This window comes from Pelodiscus sinensis, chromosome 3 (genome assembly GCF_049634645.1).
Source record: "Pelodiscus sinensis isolate JC-2024 chromosome 3, ASM4963464v1, whole genome shotgun sequence".
Classification (NCBI taxonomy): domain Eukaryota; kingdom Metazoa; phylum Chordata; order Testudines; family Trionychidae; genus Pelodiscus; species Pelodiscus sinensis.
Genome location: NC_134713.1, coordinates 51,922,008 through 51,940,252, shown reverse-complemented (window position 1 = coordinate 51,940,252; position 18,245 = coordinate 51,922,008). Strand labels below are relative to the sequence as shown.

The 18,245-nt window shown below is 43.2% G+C and overlaps 1 protein-coding gene across 9 annotated transcripts in view; it reads right to left on the bottom strand.

The window, feature by feature from the left end:
• The window catches only part of FAM135A (family with sequence similarity 135 member A), a 151,283-nt gene extending 134,202 nt beyond the window's left edge, over positions 1 to 17,081 (bottom strand). For 4 of the 9 annotated variants that reach the window (XM_075923709.1, XM_006127226.4, XM_075923710.1 and 1 more), the window contains exon 1: positions 11,848 to 12,456. The gene's annotated coding sequence lies outside the window, so the exon portion shown is untranslated. Of the gene's footprint in view, positions 1 to 11,387; positions 11,743 to 11,847; positions 12,459 to 12,563; positions 12,673 to 17,031 lie in introns of those variants that run through there. The other 5 variants (XM_025186756.2, XM_006127228.4, XM_025186759.2 and 2 more) reach the window with 5 other exon arrangements.
• Between the last annotated feature and the right edge of the window lie 1,164 nt (positions 17,082 to 18,245).

The following is an 18,245-nucleotide window of genomic DNA, read 5'->3' as shown; positions in this document are numbered from 1 at the left end:
TCCTTTCAGGAAGTTGAAGGTTTCTATCAAATCCCCCTCACTTTTCTCTTCTTCAGACTAAATAGCCCAAATCCCTCAGCCTCTCCTCGTAGGTCATGTGCTCCAGCCCCCTAATCATTTTAATTGCCCTCCGCTGGACCCTCGCCAGTGTATCCACATACTTTCTGTAGTGGGGGCCCCAGAACTGGACACAATACTCCAGATGTGGCCTCATCAGTGCTGAATAAAGGGGATTAATAACTTCTCTAGAGCTGCTGGAAATGCTCCTCCTAAGGCACCCTAATATGCCATTAGTCTTCTTGGCTACAAGGGCACACTGTTGCCAGCTTCGTATCCAGCTTCTCATCTACTGTAATCCCCTGGTCCTTTTCTGCCAAACTGCTACTTAGCCAGTCGGTCCCCAGCCACCCTATAGTGCATTTATCCAATCCATACTTCCTTAACTTTCAGGAAAGAATATTGTGGGAGACCGTATCAAAAGCTTTACTAGAGTCAAAGTATATCACATCCACTGATTTCCCCATGTCCACAGAGGCAGTTACCTCATCATAAAAGCTAATCAGATTGGTCAGGCATGACTTGCCCTTGATGAATCCATGGTGACCTCTCCTGATCACTTTCCCCTCTTCAAGTGCTTCAAAATGGATTCCTTGAGGATCCTCTCTATGATTTTAACTTGCAGTGTGTGATGGACATATGGGTCTAAAAGTAACTAATAAAATAAAGAGCTACAATAACAAGACAATGAAAAACTGTCTTTAATTGAAGCCCAGATCTTCCCCCTTCTGCTGGTAAAGCAGGGTTGTATTTTTTGGGAGGCAAGGGGGGGAAATAGAGGGAGAAATTGAAAAGGAAAGACCTTGGGAACATAGGCACTAACTCTGTGAGTGCTCTGATGCTAGAGCAATCATGGGGAAAAATTAGTAGGTACAGAGCCCTCACTGGCACAAATTTTCCCACAACCCTCATCTTCCCCTCAGAGCACTGACAGCCCTCCTCCTCCCTTCCAGCACTTCCAGAGCACCACAAACAGCTGATTTGCACCATTCAGGAAACTCTGGGAGGAAAGGAAGGAGAGAGGAAGGGGGAAGAATGGGCAATTAAGGATATTAAAAAGCATTTAATTAAGTAAACATATAACCACTGAAAATTTCAGTGGTTACATGGGGGGGGGGGAGGAGAGTTGGCTCCCCAGGAGCCAGTGCACAGGGGGAGCCAGCTTTTAAGCCAGCTCCCTACGCAGCTCCCTACGCACACTGGCTCCAGCCTGCCCCCGCCCCTGCACTGAATATTATCTGATTATTATAAATTTCTTACTAGTTAGGCTTTTTAGGCATCTTTAGAACAACCGTATAGCTATTAAATTATTAAATTAAATAAATTGTTATTAAATTCAAGGGAAATTATTATTAAATTAGTGTTTGCTGATTTTCCATCAATATTAATAATTTAAAATATGAATAATTCTGACCGTTAAATTGACTATTACTGATAATTACCAATCAAAATCAACTGCCAAGCCTAAAAACAATTATGAATAATGTGACTCTTGGTCTGGGGTGATGATTGTGGTACAGAGTTAAGGTTCCTGGAGTTAACATTCTTAACTTTCTCCTGTGTTGTCCCCCGTCTGCCTCATTTAGACTTTTATCTCCAGCTCTGCACTCCTCCTATCCTGTTTATGATGCAATTTGAAGTGGAGACAAACCTACACTAGACTCTGCTAATCGCAAGAAGAAGCAGAGGCAAAAGAAGACAAGAGATAAAGCTCTAAAAATTTAAAATTGTAAGTGAAAACCCCAAAATGGTACCAGCATTATAAATAATATAGCCCTTTACCAAGTACTTATTATGGATAATCATGAAGTATAGGTTACAACACATTATTCTTTTCAAATGCGTACATGCTTCCAAATGCATTGTTATGAACACGAACAAAAGAGATTACTCAATATACTGTCAATTCAGAAAAGAATCAGCTTTTCCTCTTCTTTGCTATAAATCCAGCTCTTTTCCTGCTGTCCTGTTCTTTTGGGCTTGAAGTACTCAGAGTCAATGTTCCTGTGGCTGTATACTTTACATCAAGTTTATCCAAAAGCAGGGCTTTTTCACCTAGTGGGCCCTTACTTTTCTATTAGACACCTTTGAATTGTATTTCATCAACAGGTCAAACACTTGTTCTATTCTCTCTGTTCAGATAATTTAGGTGATTCGTGGGTGGGCTTCTCATTTACTGTTTTCACCTAATAGTGTTTTGATTGGTTAAAGAGGAATCAATTATTTTTCCTATCAGTTATTTTCCTTGAGATTCCCTCTCTCTCATGTCTGTGGATTTTATATCCATTCTCTAATAGTTTCTGATCTCACTCTCAAGCCTATTTTCAATGTTTCTTTTGTCCTAAAGTCTTTCCTACTTTCCTTCTTCACACTTCCAAGTCCCCAGTCTTATCCTAGCCCAGTGCCAGTTTATCCACTAGTTCAGTATCTAGATGTGTCTCTTTCTCTAATAGTTTTTTCCAGCTGCCATTTTGGGGTGAATTCCAAACCCCATACCCAAATCAAGCTGCCCTACCATTGGCTGCCTCTTCCTCCATCCTCAGGATAGTCATACTGTGATGTTACATCATAGCTGCAGCAGGAGCCAGTGATAGCATTACATGTAGGCTCTGTGGCTTCAATAGTGAAGATTCACCTACCACAGATAAGGAAAAATTGAAAGCTTCAGGCTTATCAGACCACCCTGAACACCAAGGCTAAAGAACCTATACTGAGCCCATTACTGTGGGGTGGGGAGGCAATAAGCAGCCTGAAAGATGGACGCAGTACATCAGGCTTAACCCCTGGAAGGCCACCTGTGCTTTATTTACCTGTGCATCTGCAGGTATGACTGCTCACAGCTTCCACTGGCTGCAGATTCCCACTCTCAGCCAATGGGAGCTGTGGGAAGTGGTGTTTTTAGTTTTCCTTATTCAAGTTCTGCAACGGTGGAAAATTCTGAATGTATTTCAAACAGAAATGTTGATGAGTTCTCTGTACCCTTTTTCTGACAATAGTGTAACAATAAAACTTTTCTGTTTTGAGACGTATCCTTTATTCCAAAACTTCTGAGTTTGATGAAAAAGTAAACTGAACACAAACTATAAAATAGAACTGGTCTGGTGAAGATTAAACCAATAGATGTGGTTTTATTCCCCCTCTCAAACTATGTTTTTATTCGCAATATTTCAATCTGTAATCTACCTTGAAACAGCAGTCACAGATGTTTCATTCTATTCCCTGAATTTCCATCTGTGCTTGCCATAGGAACTGTGCTGTGACAGTTTTCTATTTTCTGCTTAAAATAAACACAGCTTGCTCCCCTGACATCTCACTGACCCCAAAGAGTGGAAAGAACTCTTTTCCTCCCTTCCTGCTTCCTTGTTGTAGGCCCTTTTGCTTTTATTGTTGGATGCTTCGCGTACACTGTTCTGTGAGAAAAGTGAATTATTAAGAGAGAGAGATTTCTACAAGTATTAATTAAATTGCATATACTATAACAAAGATCTGCTGCTGTTATTAGAAAAGAGAAAACATGCATTTATATTAACTTTTAATTTCAAAATATGAAACTAGAACAAAAAAATTTGTTGTTTTCTTCAGGATGTACTTAAAAGAGAGAAAGTGTTCTCTGCCCAACAGAATATCTGTGAATACCCATAATCAGCAAATCACTAAGCAAGTACTCAATGGCATTTTTGGTTAGCAAATTGTGCGCTTAAGTCTCACTTGCGGGGAACTTTAGCACATGCTTAAGTGTTTTGCTGAACCAGAGCCATAGAGCTTGACTCTGTAATCACATTCAGAGGTAGTCCTTACTCATAAGCAGTCTGACTCTAGTCAATGAGATTTGCAGGTTCAAACAGTCTTTTTTTTCTTGTTATGGATATATGGATAGTTTCCCAGATGCAAAGTCACTGTCTAAGAATCACGACATTTTCTACACAATAAAAATTTACAAATAAGCAAAACCAAAATACTCCTACCCCTTCCTTGGTCCTATTATGAGGCAGAGTGGTGAACCTCCAGTCCTCAAGGTTAGCTGCCAATGAGCTGCCAGAAGCTTTGTTTACCTGAGCATCCACAGGCACAGCCATTCCCAGCTCCCTGCTAATGCTCTCATTCCTGGCCAATGGGACCTTAAGGAAGCACTGCAGACCAAGGCACCACTTCCTACGGTTCCCACTTGCCAGGAACTGCGAACCGTGTCCACTGGGAGCTGTGGGGCACTGTGCCTGTGGTAAACAAAGAATCTGGCACCCCACCACTGCTAACCCTGATAAACCAGATCCAGCCAGAGTTTCAGAAGGTTCACCAACCCGTATAAGGAAAAAAGTCAAATGTAAATATCTATATCATATTTATGTATACTGAATACGGAAGCAGTGGTTAATGTGGAATTCATGAATTTTTTAATAAAAAAATTATCTAAAAAAAAATCAATGTGAAATCATATGCCTTTGCACTGAATATAAATGCCTACACAATGAATTTACAAAACTGACTATCATATATAACAGTGAACTAGCAAAACTGTCAAGAGTATTTACCCACTCATACACAATAAACACTGCTCATCTGCTCTTATCAAGAAAATAAAAGCTTTAATGATATTTTTGTCCCCATGAAATAAATACCTACAACTCTCATACCTTTGTTGAGTGAGTGAGTAGAATTTAGTATGACTGCTTTACAAAAGAATTCTGAGAGAAGGGGCACAACAGAGGAAAAGGTGAGTAGTCTGAGATCACAAAAAGAGAAGACAAGTTATTTTTGAAAAGAGAAGAAAGAATGATGGGCACTAGACTATACTTTCTTTTAAAAAAAAAAGATGCTAGTAATAAAATCTTAAGTTCTAATTTCTTCCACTGCAATTAATTTTAATTTTGACCTTAAAAGATCCATCTGACCTTAAAAGATCCATCTTCTGTTAGAAAAAACAACTCAACCAGTATATTAGCTTAGTCCTTTCGTGCTCCCAATCATACCTGGCTACTATTCATGCCAAACATTCTAACAATGACAGCATAAATGTTGCATAAGTCACCTGAACTAGATTTAAACATACTGTATTCATTTCACTAAGGGCAACAACTTATCCTTTCTATGAGGAAAAAAGCTGGTGTCTTCCATTCACTCTATTAGTCAGTCTCTGTAACTGAATTTAAAGTACTACATTTCACATAAGCTTGTTTAAATAATGTAAAGAATACTTTCTAACTTATGTTCTGTTATTTTGAATTGGTTACAAGCCAATACCGAGGGCTTGTCAATACTGCATGTTGATCGGCGCAGCGGCATCAATTTAGCTGGTCTGGTGAAGACATGATGAGTCAAAGGGAGCTCGTTCTCCTGTCAACTTCAGTATTCCACCTTCCCAAGAGGCAGAAGGTAAGCCAGAGGGAAAGCATCTCCCCTTGACACAGTACAGCGTAGACACCGCATTAGATTGATGTCTGTTACATCACTCGAAGGACAGGGTGTGTTTTTTCATTCCCAAGTGACTTAATTTACATCATCTTAAGCTGTAGTGTAGACAATGTTTGTGAGAAGCTTGAATGAGAATCAAATATGCTGTGAAAGAAACCTAGAAATACTGGAGGAAATCAGAAGTAGTAAGGATGAAAAACACAAATTTAAGCTCCCTGTTTGGTGCAGATTGGTATTATATTTAATCTGCTTTGACATCTCTGGTGTGGGTTTTTTGAAAGTGACAAGGGTAGCGCCTAGGATGTACATGGAGAGAAGATGATAGATTTATGTGATAGAAATTTATGTGTCATTCATAGAAGGTATTTTCAAAGATACATCACTGAGATCTGACATCTTGTTTGCCTCTTATAGAACGGTCTCATAGACTCATAGACTATAAGGTCAGAAGGGACCATTATGATCATCTAGTCTGACCCCCTGCACAGTGCAAGCCACAGAATCTCACCCACCCCTCCCAGAATAATCCTCTCACTTATATCTCAGATATTGAAGCCTTCAAATACTTTGAAGACCCCAAGATGCAGAGAATCCTCTAGCTGTGATCTGTACCCCATGCTACAGAGCAAGGCGAAAAACCTCCAGGGTCTCTGCCAATCTACCCTGGAGGAAAATTCCTTCCCGACCCCAAATATGGCGATCAGCTAAACCCTGAGCATGTGGGCAAGACTCACCAGCCAGACACCCAGAAAGTTCTCTATAGTAACTCCTATCATCCCTCCATTGACCTATTCCCACTGATAATGAATGGACAATTAGTTACCAAGATCATGTTATCTCATCAAACCATCCCCTTCATAAACCCATCTAGTTTAATCTTGAAACCAGATAGATCTTTTGCCCCCACTACTTCCCTTGGAAGGCCGTTCCAGAACCTCACTCCTCTAATGGTTAGAAACCTTCATCTAATCTCAAGTCTAAACTTTCTACTAGCCAGCTTATATCCATTTGTTCTTGTGTCCACATTGGTATTAAGCTTAAATAATTCCTCTCCCTCCCTGCTATTTATCCCTCTAATATATTTAAAAAGTGCAATCATGTCCCCTCTCAGCCTTCTTTTGATTAAGGTAAACAAGCCAAGCTCCTTGAGTCTCCTTCCATAAGACAGGTTTTCCATTCCTCGGATCATCCTAGTGGCCCTTCTTTGTACCTGTTCCAGTTTGAATTCATCCTTCTTAAACATGGGAGACCAGAACTGCACACAGTATTCCAAATGGGGTCTCACCAATGCCTTGTATAATGGCACTAACACCTCCTTTTCCCTACTGGAAATACCTCGCCTAATACATCCCAAGATCGTATTAGCCTTTTTCACGGCCATGTCACAATGGCGGCTCATAGTCATTTTATAATCAACCAGGACTCCGAGGTCCTTCTCCTCCTCCGTTACTTCCAACTGATGTGTCCCCAGCTTATAACTAAAATTCTTGTTATTAATCCCTAAATGCATAACCTTACACTTCTCACTATTAAATTTCATCCTATTGCTATCACTCCAATTTACAAGATCATCCAGATCTTTCTGTATGATATCCCGATCCTTTTCTGAATTGGCAATAGCTCCCAGCTTTGTGTCATCCGCAAATTTTATTAGGACACTTCCACTTTTGGTGCCAAGATCAGCAATAAAAAGATTAAATAAAATTGGCCCCAAAACTGATCCCTGAGGAACTCCGCTAGTAACCTTCCTCCAACCCGACAGTTCACCCTTCAATATGACCCGCTGTAGTCTCCCCTTTAACCAGTTGCTTATCCACCTCTCAACTTTCATATTCAAGTCCTTTTGGGTTGAACAAGCTCAAGGAATTTTTGCAGGAGCTATACAGGGAGGTTAAAGCACTCAATGTATTTTTCATATACCAAGGGTTGTTCCAGTACGACATACAGTAATGATGCACCAACAGAATTGATCCTTACTAATTCAGATTGTGTTAACATACTTCAACCTACAGTAAATATCCCACCCACCCTTTTCAGTTGTTTCTCATACTCAAAACATTAACATATTTCTATATTACCAATCGGGGTGAGGGAACGGGGGTTGTGGTGACACCCCCTGGCTTTAAGTGGCTTCCATCACATACAGGGTTTACAATTTCATTAAATGTCTTTCAGCACCGTCAAAAATTATTCCAGTGCCACTGTTACCAATATGATCAATCCCTTCTACAGTAATAAGTATCACCTTAGTAAAACTTTCACTTCTTGCCAGCTCAAAAAATGAAAAATTACCAAATAGTATCACACATTAATTCAGATTACTCAGTGGGTTGATTTTTTTAAAAGCATAACAGAAAAAAATAAAAACAACAAAAAACCTGTGCTTTCTCCACTGATAAAACAAACCTAAACAGTTAGATAAGGTAAGATAGGAAAACAACTGAAATAAGTTTATCTCCAACACTAGCAGCAAATCACAGAAACAGAATGGGTAGACCTTAAAAAACAAAACAAAAAGTGTTTCTAAAACACAATACTTTAAATCTGACATATTCTTACTTATGTTAACAATACCACTACAGATTTCTAAAAATAACAAAGTCATGTGACACCTTAGAGACTAACAAATTTATTAGGTCATAAGCTTTCATGGGTAATACCCACTTCATCAAATGAGTTGGAGTTGAAATTACAGAATCCAGTGTGTGTGCGTGTGTGTATACAGGCAGTCCCCGAGTTACGCGGATCCGACTTATGTCGGATCCGCAGTTACGAACGGGGATTTTCTCGCCCCGGAGGACTGGAATGGCGGGACACCTGGTCCCGCCGCCCGCCTCCTCCGGGGCGAGAAAAGCTGCTCCCCGTCTCCCTGGTCTGCTGGGGGAGCCAGCAGACCAGGGAGACGGGGAGCAAAGCGGCGGAGGACCCGGGCCGGACCCGCGGCGCTGATCTGGAAGCGCCGCGGGTCCGGCCCCAGGTCTTCCACCGCTTTGCTCAGTGTCTCCCTGGTCTGCAGACCAGGGAGACGCTGAGCAAAGTGGTGGAGGACCCAGGGCCAGACCCGCGGCACTTCCAGCTGGATCAGGGAGACGCTGAGCAAAGCGGCGGAGGACCCGGGCCGGACCGCGGCGCTGATCTGGAAGCGCCGCGGTCCGGCCCAGGTCCTCCGCCGCTTTGCTCCGCGTCTCCCTGGTCTGCTGGGGGGGGGGGGGGGAACGCAGCTAGTGCCCCCCCCCCCCCCCCAGCAGACCAGGGAAACGTGGAGCAAAGCCCGGGGCCTGTGGTAGAGCAGGTGGGGCGCTGCCTGTTGGTCCCGCAGCACCGCTCCTTGGCACTACTGGACCAACCCGACAGCACCCCAGCTGTTCTGCCCCAGGCGTCCTGATTCAGCCGCTGCTGATCAGTTTCAGCAGCGGCTGAATCAGGACGCCTGGGGCAGAGCAGCTGGGGTGCTGCTGGGTTGGTCCAGTAGCACCGAGGAGCGGCCGTGTTACTGGACCAACCCAGCAGCACCCGAGCTGCTCTGCCCCAGGCGTCCCCAAGTCAGCCGCTGCTGAAACTGACCAGCGGCCGACTACAGGAAGCCCGAGGCAGAGTTTCTCTGCCCCGGGCTTCCTGGAATCAGCTGCTGATCAGTTTCAGCAGCAGCTGACTTGGGGACACCTGGGGTTCTTAAGTTGAATCTGTATGTAAGTCGGAATTGGTGTCCAGATTCAGCCGCTGTTGAAACTGATCAGTTTTCAGCAGCGGCTGAATCTGGATGCCAGTTCCGACTTACATACAGATTCAACTTAACAAACCTACAGTCCCTATCTTGTACGTAACCCGGGGACTGCCTGTATTTTTTTTTTTTTTATATATATATATATATATATATATATATATATATATATATATATATATAAACAGCAAAAGAAATTACCTGTCAATGGTAGGATCAATGTTAATGAAGCTAATTAAGTCAAGCTGGTTGTGTCTCATTCATAGCATGTGACGTGTAAATGTGAACATTAAAGGCGGGGAAATTGTTTTTGTAGTGTGCTAACCAGTTAAGCTCTTTACTCGAAGCGTAAGCTACTAGTGTTGAACTTGTAAATGAACTCCAGTTCAGATGTCTCCCTTTGTAATGGATGATACAATTCTTTTGTGGAAGAATGCCTACTTTTAAATCCATTATTGAGGGTCAGGGAGATGAACATACATAAACCTGTAGGGAAACATTTGATCATTCCTGATGCCTGATTTGTGTCCACTAATCACTTCATTAACACTGATCTTACAATTAACATGTAACTTCCTTTGCTGTTATATATACCCTGGATTCTGTAATTTCCACTCCAATGCATCTGATGAAGTGGGTTTTACCCACGAAAGCTCATGACCTAATAAATTTGTTAGTCTCTAAGGTATCACATGACAGCTCGCTGTTTTTAAAGTTACAGACTAACACGAGTTAGTCTAACACTCTCTTAGATTTTTAAAGTTATTTCCATTTATTTGTTATATATGTTGTGTGATTTCTCTCTCAAATGGGAAAAAATTTAGTAGTCACTTTTGTATCTTGTCAATTTTGCAGTCAAATTTATCTTCAGTGTCTCATGCACTAGCATGAATATTTTTTTAAAACGTTTTCAGACTTCAGAAAAATGTTTACACTGATCTTAGATTTCATAAAATATTTCAAATAATCTAAATATGATATAAAATTTAACATCAGAGAGTCACATTAAGGCAGTCTCTCTAGATAATTTAGGGTGTGTCTACACAGCAAACTTATTTCAGAATAACAGCCATTATTCCGAAATAACCATGTGAGTGTCTACACAGCAATTCTGTTATTTCAAAGTAATTTTGAAATAATGGACGGCTTATTCCAACTTCTGTAAACCTCATTCTACAAAGAATAACGCCTATTCTGAAATAACTATTTCAAAATAAGGTGTGTGTAGATGCTCCGCTTCTGCTATTTTGAAATAGCCCTTCACGAGGGCCATTCTAAGTTATTCCTACTGCGGCTCTAAATAAAGATAGCACATCTACATTAGGGAAGCCTTCCTCAGACTAATTTTGAGGCTTCCCCGCAGTGTAGATGTGATATTTCTAAATAAGTTATTTTGGAATAACTATTCCGGAATAGTTTATTCTGAAATAACTGCAGTGTAGACATAGCCTTATTTAATAAGACTCTTCCCAGTTCTACAACAGTACTTTCTGATCAAATTCACTATAACTGTACTGATATTTTGATTTATTCTCTCTTTAATAATACACACAGCTAATGGAAGTTTGAGTATTTGCTGAGTGAAAATAGATCATTTATAGTAAGTGTAAAGCTCAATTCACTGTTATACAAATATAATTGCATAGATTACATTTTTTAAACACAGCTAAAGTATTCAGCAGGAATAGTAATAACAATATCTCCTCCCCCCCCCCACACGGAAGCACACTTCCCTATGTGAAGTTTCTGCAGAGCATTAGATGATGGTGTCCAAATGTATTTGGCAAGTCCTTTAAATGCAATCTCTAAGTAGCTCTGTGTACCAGGATATAGCTATAAAATATTCCCAAAAGACATCCAACAACTTCTGGATTACTCGAGGAAACAACATTAACAGTGCTGATAATACTTCAACAACAGGCCAATATTAATTGCCGTAGCCAAAAAGAACCTGAAAAAAGCAACAATAGCCAAGGAGTGCATCTAATGCACTCACCACATTTGTTACTTGGTCACTTTCCCAAGAGAATGAAGTGGGAATTATTTTAACATATATCTAATACTTTATGTTATACGGATTAAACACAAAGAAAAAAAAATCCTTCCATGGCATAACTTCTTAAGAGACAAAGCACTAGAATTATCCATTAGCCAAAGGAGCGATACGAGAAGGACAGGGCGCATATAAACGATTTCTCACCTCCCGCTACAACGAAAGAGGAGAGGGGCACTGCGAGTTGTAGTCACTGCTGCCGCTGCTGGGGGACGCTCAGGGGGGTGGAAAGGGCACCCATCCGGGGCCCTCCACGTCCCAGAGGCGGGGGTAATGAGGGAACTCCGGCAGTTTCCCTTCCCTGGTTTCCAAGTCTCCCCTGCTGCTGCCCCATCGCGAGGCGGGGCTAGCACGAGCCTCGCAGGCCAGAAGGAAACAAACAAGCCCCTGCTGTTAGTGCCCGGGACCCCGGACTCCCCGCCCCGCGCCCAGGCCAGACCCAGGAGGGCGGCAGACAGGCAGGCGCGCTCGGTGCTGAGCAGAGGAGCTTTCATTCGCGTGCTTTGAACGCAGACCCCCTGCCCCACCCCAGCTGCGGTGAGGGGCCGCGGCGTTGGCATTCAACCCTCCCTCCGCTCTGCCTCGCGCAGCCCCTTCCCGCACCAACCTGTGCCACAATAGAGCCGCCGCTGGAGTCCGGGGATCGCCCGCCCCGCTCTGCTCTCCTCCAGCAGAGGCCAGGCCGCGGCAACACCGGGATGGCGTAGCGCATACATCCGACGCCAGCGCCGACTGCTGCAGGAGCGGCCTGTGTCGCCGGCGCCCCGCTCCGCGAGGAGGGCGGGGGTTGCTGGCCGCTGATACCGCCGGGCACACGCCGCTCCTGCTCCCAGGAGCTGCGAGGCGGCCGCAGCGTGGGGGGGCGGGAGGTAGGAGGGCAGAGGCCGGCGGTGGTGACTGCTCCGCTACCGCCACATCCTCAGTCCCGCGCGCCTGGGTCTCGCTGCGGCCGCGTCAGGCTCGGCGGTGGCGCCAGAGCCTCGCGCTGCCCCCGGCTCCTGTTCTGTGCTCCGAGCCGGCGCCCGCTCCTGCTCCCCTTGCGGCTGCTGCTCGGGCTCGTGCTCCCCCTGCTGCTCCTACGAGCCGGGCTCCTGCTGCTGCTTGCTAGGAGGGTCGGGCAGAAGCTTGCTCCGTGCCAGCAGCGCTGGGGGCGGGTGCAGCTGGCCCGAACCTAGCCACACAGGAAGGACCGCGGCAGCAAAGGTCGGCTGCCACCCAGACGCCTCTGTCAGCTCCCGGGAGGCTGGCTTGGCCTCCCGCTCGCACTGCTGCCTGGGGGGGGGGGGCGGGAGGTGAGCCGATAAACGAGGGGATACTACTCACCCCGAAATCTGGCTCTGAGGCAACGCAGAGACCTCCCCTCGTTGGGTCGCAGCTTCTCGCCAAGGCTTGGGACTGTCTGATAGCAGCGGGAGGGGTAGTGTAAATCAGGCCCCCTATTGGCCGCTTATGGCCGCCCCTGTCACTTACAAATACTACCCTCCAAACAGGCTACATGGCGAGAGACATCAGACTCGCACACACAAAAAAAAATAGCCTCTTTAAAATAATCAACCTAATATCTGCCTCAGAAGCCATATACTCATCAAGATCCAAGAGAGGAAAAACACCTCAAAAAAGAGAAATTCCGAAATCAGAAGGAAGGTGGCAGGGAAGCTGGACCAGAATCCTGTGCAAGGCAGTGGCTTCAGAGAAGCAAAATTAAAAGATGATTAGCTTTCTCTAATCACAGTCTACAGACAGCATTCTCACTCCTGGAGAGACCTCAGGAAGATACTGAGGGGAAATGAGAGCACATTTGCAAAAAGACACTAATAAGAACAACAATACTGTAGTACTAGGAAAGCAAGAGGGTTAAGATGTTTCCCAAACTCACTAACAGGTTCCATTCAGAAAAGTTCCATTCTCCCCCACTGCACCCCCCAAGAAAAGGTTACCTAGTGAAAATAAGAGATTCCTGCCAAAAGCCCAGAAAATAAAATCACTCAAATCAACCCTTTCTCCTACCTCCATCCCCCAATTTCTTTATGATAGGACGGCCTGGCCTCCCCTGCCTTGAAACATTCTGTAGAAGCAAATGGATGTCTGTCTGAAGTTCAAAACCAACATGTAGCTGCTTTGTAGATGTTTGTATTGGAAATGTTTATAAGACACATATGGTTTGCAGGCCTACCTTTAGTCTTATAAACCTTGTAACTTTCCAGCTTTATGCCAGTCAACTTACGACAGAGTTAAACATGACAGGACTTCTATTTAGATATGGTTGTTTTGGTAATACTATTTTCCAATCACCCAGTGTCAAGAGAAATTAAAAGATGAATCTGAAACTAGTCTGGTTCAAATAGAAATCCAAGAACTTCGTAGCATCAGTGATAAGGAGGAAGGCCTCTCTGGGATTGGCATTGAAAGAATGATAGGATTATAGACCAATAATGGTGGCACTTCAAAACCATCCTTGGAAAGGAATCTCCAATGAGTCCACAGCCCCTGTTTATCCTTGTAAAATATGATCAAATATAGGTTAGGCACTACTGCCAGGTGTTTATTCAATCTGCAGGCTGAGAGGAACTTCCCTGTAAAAAAATTAAGTTCACAGGAAGTAAATGAGTCAGAAAAAAGCTTACATCTTCTTTATCAGGACCTCATGAATGTACCAAGGGCTTGTTATAATCAAGCTTTCCAAAATGTCAACACTGACATTGAAATCTGACAATATGGGGTTATAATGATACTGATTTGCCTTTGATTATTTCATGACGGGTCAAAATAACTGCCAAATGTGCCTAGATGACTAGATAAAATTACACTCAGACACACGAGAAAGGTGCTGAAACAGTTTTTGTGCAGGGCATATAAAATGATGCACTTAATCTTGATTACACCACGCAAAAATATTTTCCATTTGGAGATGTAGATCTTTCTGGTAAATGGTACCTGAGAATAAAATACCAGAGGCACACAATCAACCTTCCCAGAGAAATCATGCTTATGGATGCCAGGAGCCAAAGCATTGCATAGAAGGCTCCTGCATCGCAATGTAGAAAGATTAGCTGATTCAGATCAAGTGTCCAAGGCTAAACTGATACCACGATGGGATTAGAATTGGATATTTGCAACAGAATTCAGAAATATAACTATCAGGACCGCTATGATAGTTACTCTTTGTCTCTCATGTACTTTGCTAGAACTGTTGAGAGAGGGACTAGTGAATCAGTGTACAGGAAACTTCTTCCCCAGTGGATAGAGAAATAATGTCTGCTAATACAATTGTTTTGAAGCCATGATAGCTTCTTCAGATGACTGGCAGAGATCCATCTCCTACGAGGTGATTCTGATGTGCCATTCCCTGATCCAGAGACCACTTGTCATAGATCGGTTCAATCTGTGTTCATGTTCTTCCTTTCTAAATAAGTAGCAATGAGTGTGGGGCAGAGCTCACTTCCCACTCTTGCTGTGGGTCCCAGGACAAAAGGTGTGTGCAGTCCAGTGTGCCATTGGTTGTTTATGTGCAGCATAGGGGCTGACATTCCTTTTGAAACACTTTTTGGGATACAGGCAGTCCCCGACTTACGCGGATCTGACTTATGTCGGATCCGCACTTACGAACGGGGCTTTTCTCGCCCCGGAGCTCACGGGTGGCGGGTCGCCACCCGTGTCCTCCGGGGCGAGAAAAGCTTCTCCCGGTCTCCCTGGTCTGCTGGGGGGGTCCAGCAAAGCCGCTGGACCCCCCAGCAGTCCAGGGACACCCGAGCAAAGCCACCGCCTGGGCAGCTTTGCTCGTTTGCCCAGGAGCAAAGCCGCCCAGGCAGCGGCTGGGCGGCTTTGCTCCTGTCCCCCTGGTCTGCTGGGGGGGTCCAGCAAAGCCGCTGGACCCCCCCAGCAGACATGGGACACCCGAGCAAAGCCACCGCCTGGGCAGCTTTACAAGCAAAGCCTCCCAGGCGGCGGCTTTGCTCGGGTGTCCCTGGTCTGCTGGGGGGGTCCAGCGGCTTTGCTGGACCCCCCCCCCCAGTAGACCAGGGGGACAGGAGCAAAGCCGCCCAGGCGGCGGGGGTCCCGCCTCCTGGGCAGCTTTGCTAGGGTCTCCCTGGTCTGCTGGGGGGGAAGGGGGCGCAGCTAGTGTGCCCCCCCCCAGCAGACCAGGCTTTTGTTGCGGGACGCCTCGGGTAGAGCAGCTGGGGTGCTGCCGAGTTGGTCCTGTGGGAACCTACCGGGCAGCGCCCCAGCTGTTCTGTCCCAGGCTCCAGATTCAGCAGCTGTTGAAACTGATCAGGCTGATTCCAGGAAGCTGGGGGCAGAGCAACTCTGCCTCCTGCTTCCTGTAGTCAGCCCCTGATCAGTTTCAGTGGCAGCAGCTGAATCTGGAGCCAGTTCCGACTTACATACAAATTCAACTTAAGAACAAACCTATAGTCCCTGTGTTGTACGTAACCCGGGGACTGCCTGTACCAGCTTTTTGAAGGTCCTTATTATCTACAGAAAACTGCCCTCACCTCTAGGACATTCTGTGGAATTGCTATACTTAGAGTGATTAAGTTCCTTGGTTATGGAGTTCCTCTGCATGGATTCATCTAAGATTGGATGCACCGTAGACATGGCAATCAAAATGGGCGGTGTGTGGAACATCATCACTATTTACATATTAGTCCCATCAGCCAAATGGCATGTCTGTACTTACCAGAACATCAATGCTCCAGAGGTCCATCTTCTGACATTTGATTTAGTGGATCTAGTATAGACTTGTGAGGGCAGCTCCTGCTGGCATCCAGTACTCCTCCTTTTGTGAGTAGGAATGAAAGCCAATGGGAGCATTTGCTCCCATCAGCGTCCCAAAATGTGGATGCTACCAAGTCTTGACTTAAGGTAAGCCAACTCCAACTATGCATCTTGCATAGCTGGAGTTGCATACCTTATAGATTTTTTAACAGATGTTAACTCAGAATCAGCATATCAGCATGTGGTATTGGACAGCTTCTATAACAAGGGAGGAGTGCTAGTATCTATCTTTGTGTTGAGTTACTCTAGGCATGTAATTGCAATCAGAAATGTCTTCCATCTTATCTAAGCCCAACAGCAATTCTCATCAGCCTGATCTTCTTCATGCTCCTCCTCAAGAGGCTGGAATTGTCTAAGCAAAAAAGAGATCTCAAAAATGAGAAGTGTGAGTCGGGGAGAAAAAGAATTTAATCAGGAACATGTAATCAACTGTAAAAAACAGCAGAGAGGTCAAGGAAGATAAAGATGAAATGCAAGCCTCTATATTTCATCAGAAGACATTAGAGACCTTGGAGTAAATAGTTTTAGTTAAGAGAACTGACATATTATTTTGATCACAAGTGTGCAATATTTCAAAAAACAAAAAAAAAAGTCAAATGAGACAGGTACAAGACAAGAAATATGTTAAAAATTGTATCAAATGCTATAGAAAAAGTCCACAGAATGAATGCCACAGACAGAGAAATGTAAAAAACAAATAAAGAAAAAACCTAGGCCTGTAATTGCTACCATTTATAAAAAGCAAATGTAATTTACAGATTGTTGACATACTACAAAAATAAAACCAAGAGAGATTATAGAAAATAAAATACTGCAAAGTATTATGGCTAGTCAGGAAGTAAAGATACGTCAAATTCCAACATCTGAATCCAGTAATAACCAATAATCTTATTTATATCTAGCATCTTTTGTCCTTAATAGGAAAACTTAACAGCAGGAATTAATTCAATCTTCCAAGCTTTCTTGGGGGCAGCAACAGAACTAGATCATTCACAGGGTGATAGATATACTCAACCTCTCCCATGGAGCTACTGGAAATCGCTTTCTTCACATATCATTCTCTGGTAGCAATCCTCCCAACTGATTCTAGGCTCCAACTGCCATGGAACCTTCTCCCGAGACTCTGTGACATCAATGACAAACATCATCTACTGTTCTTCAGTGCTTTGGCCCAGCCTACTTTTAAGTTATTTGAGTTTTGGGGATTACTACCATATCTGTTGAAGGAATATTTCATAGCTAGAAACTATTTCCTAACTAGCAGGTGAGGCCTGTCGTTGACCGAATAAAGTCATTTTACATAGATTACACTTTTAGAAACTTCAAGAAATTAAATATATGTAATAGAATTTTTTATTAATGTACTTGCAAAAGGGAAGTAAAAGAACAGTTTTAAATGTGTAAGATTTCAACTTCAAATATCATTCATTTTATTGAATAATACATAGTAAATTTACATACTTAGTAAATTTGAATCAGAAACTTGTAAAGCTTTCATTATTCTTTCCGTAAACTAATTTGAATTATTTTGTGATTTGTATCAGTAAATATTTTTTTTGCACTAAAATGACAGTTGAACAGGTGACTCAATTGTAATTTTGTTAGCAAATATTTTTTATAAACTCTAATTAGTGTGGGATTCCTGACTTTTTTTCATTTGAAAAACAAAAATAATTATTTAAACCTTCCATCCAACATATTCTGGGTCAAAAAGTAGTCCCTTCAGCTAATTTAAGTGGCAGGATTGTTTATGCAAATTTTGGTATCTGTAGGTAATAGCAAAGTATGACTTTATTTTGCACAAACAAACCCACAAACAATCAAACTCTTCAAAATATATAGCAGATATTCTGTATTTTTTGTACACTTTCACGCTGCTGTTCCACATTATACTTACAGCACCATTTCTGCTCTTATAATGTCTTGATATCTGAAATATCTGTAGATAATTATATTCCCACACTAAATCTTTGTTCATCATTTAGGCAAATTATACATATTTATGACTACTAATATTTTCTCATAATCAAATATCTTTTGTGTCTCAATTTTTTGCTCTTCTCTAAATTCCTTCAGCGTTTTCAACACCTTTGTGCTATTGATGGAACAGAATATTTGAGGTGCATTTTCATCAGTATCATAAGGAAATTACTATTGTCAATTTATTCTATGTTCCAATGCCCCCAAATCTGCAGTTCAAAACAGCAATGCCTTTTCTGGGCCAGATGA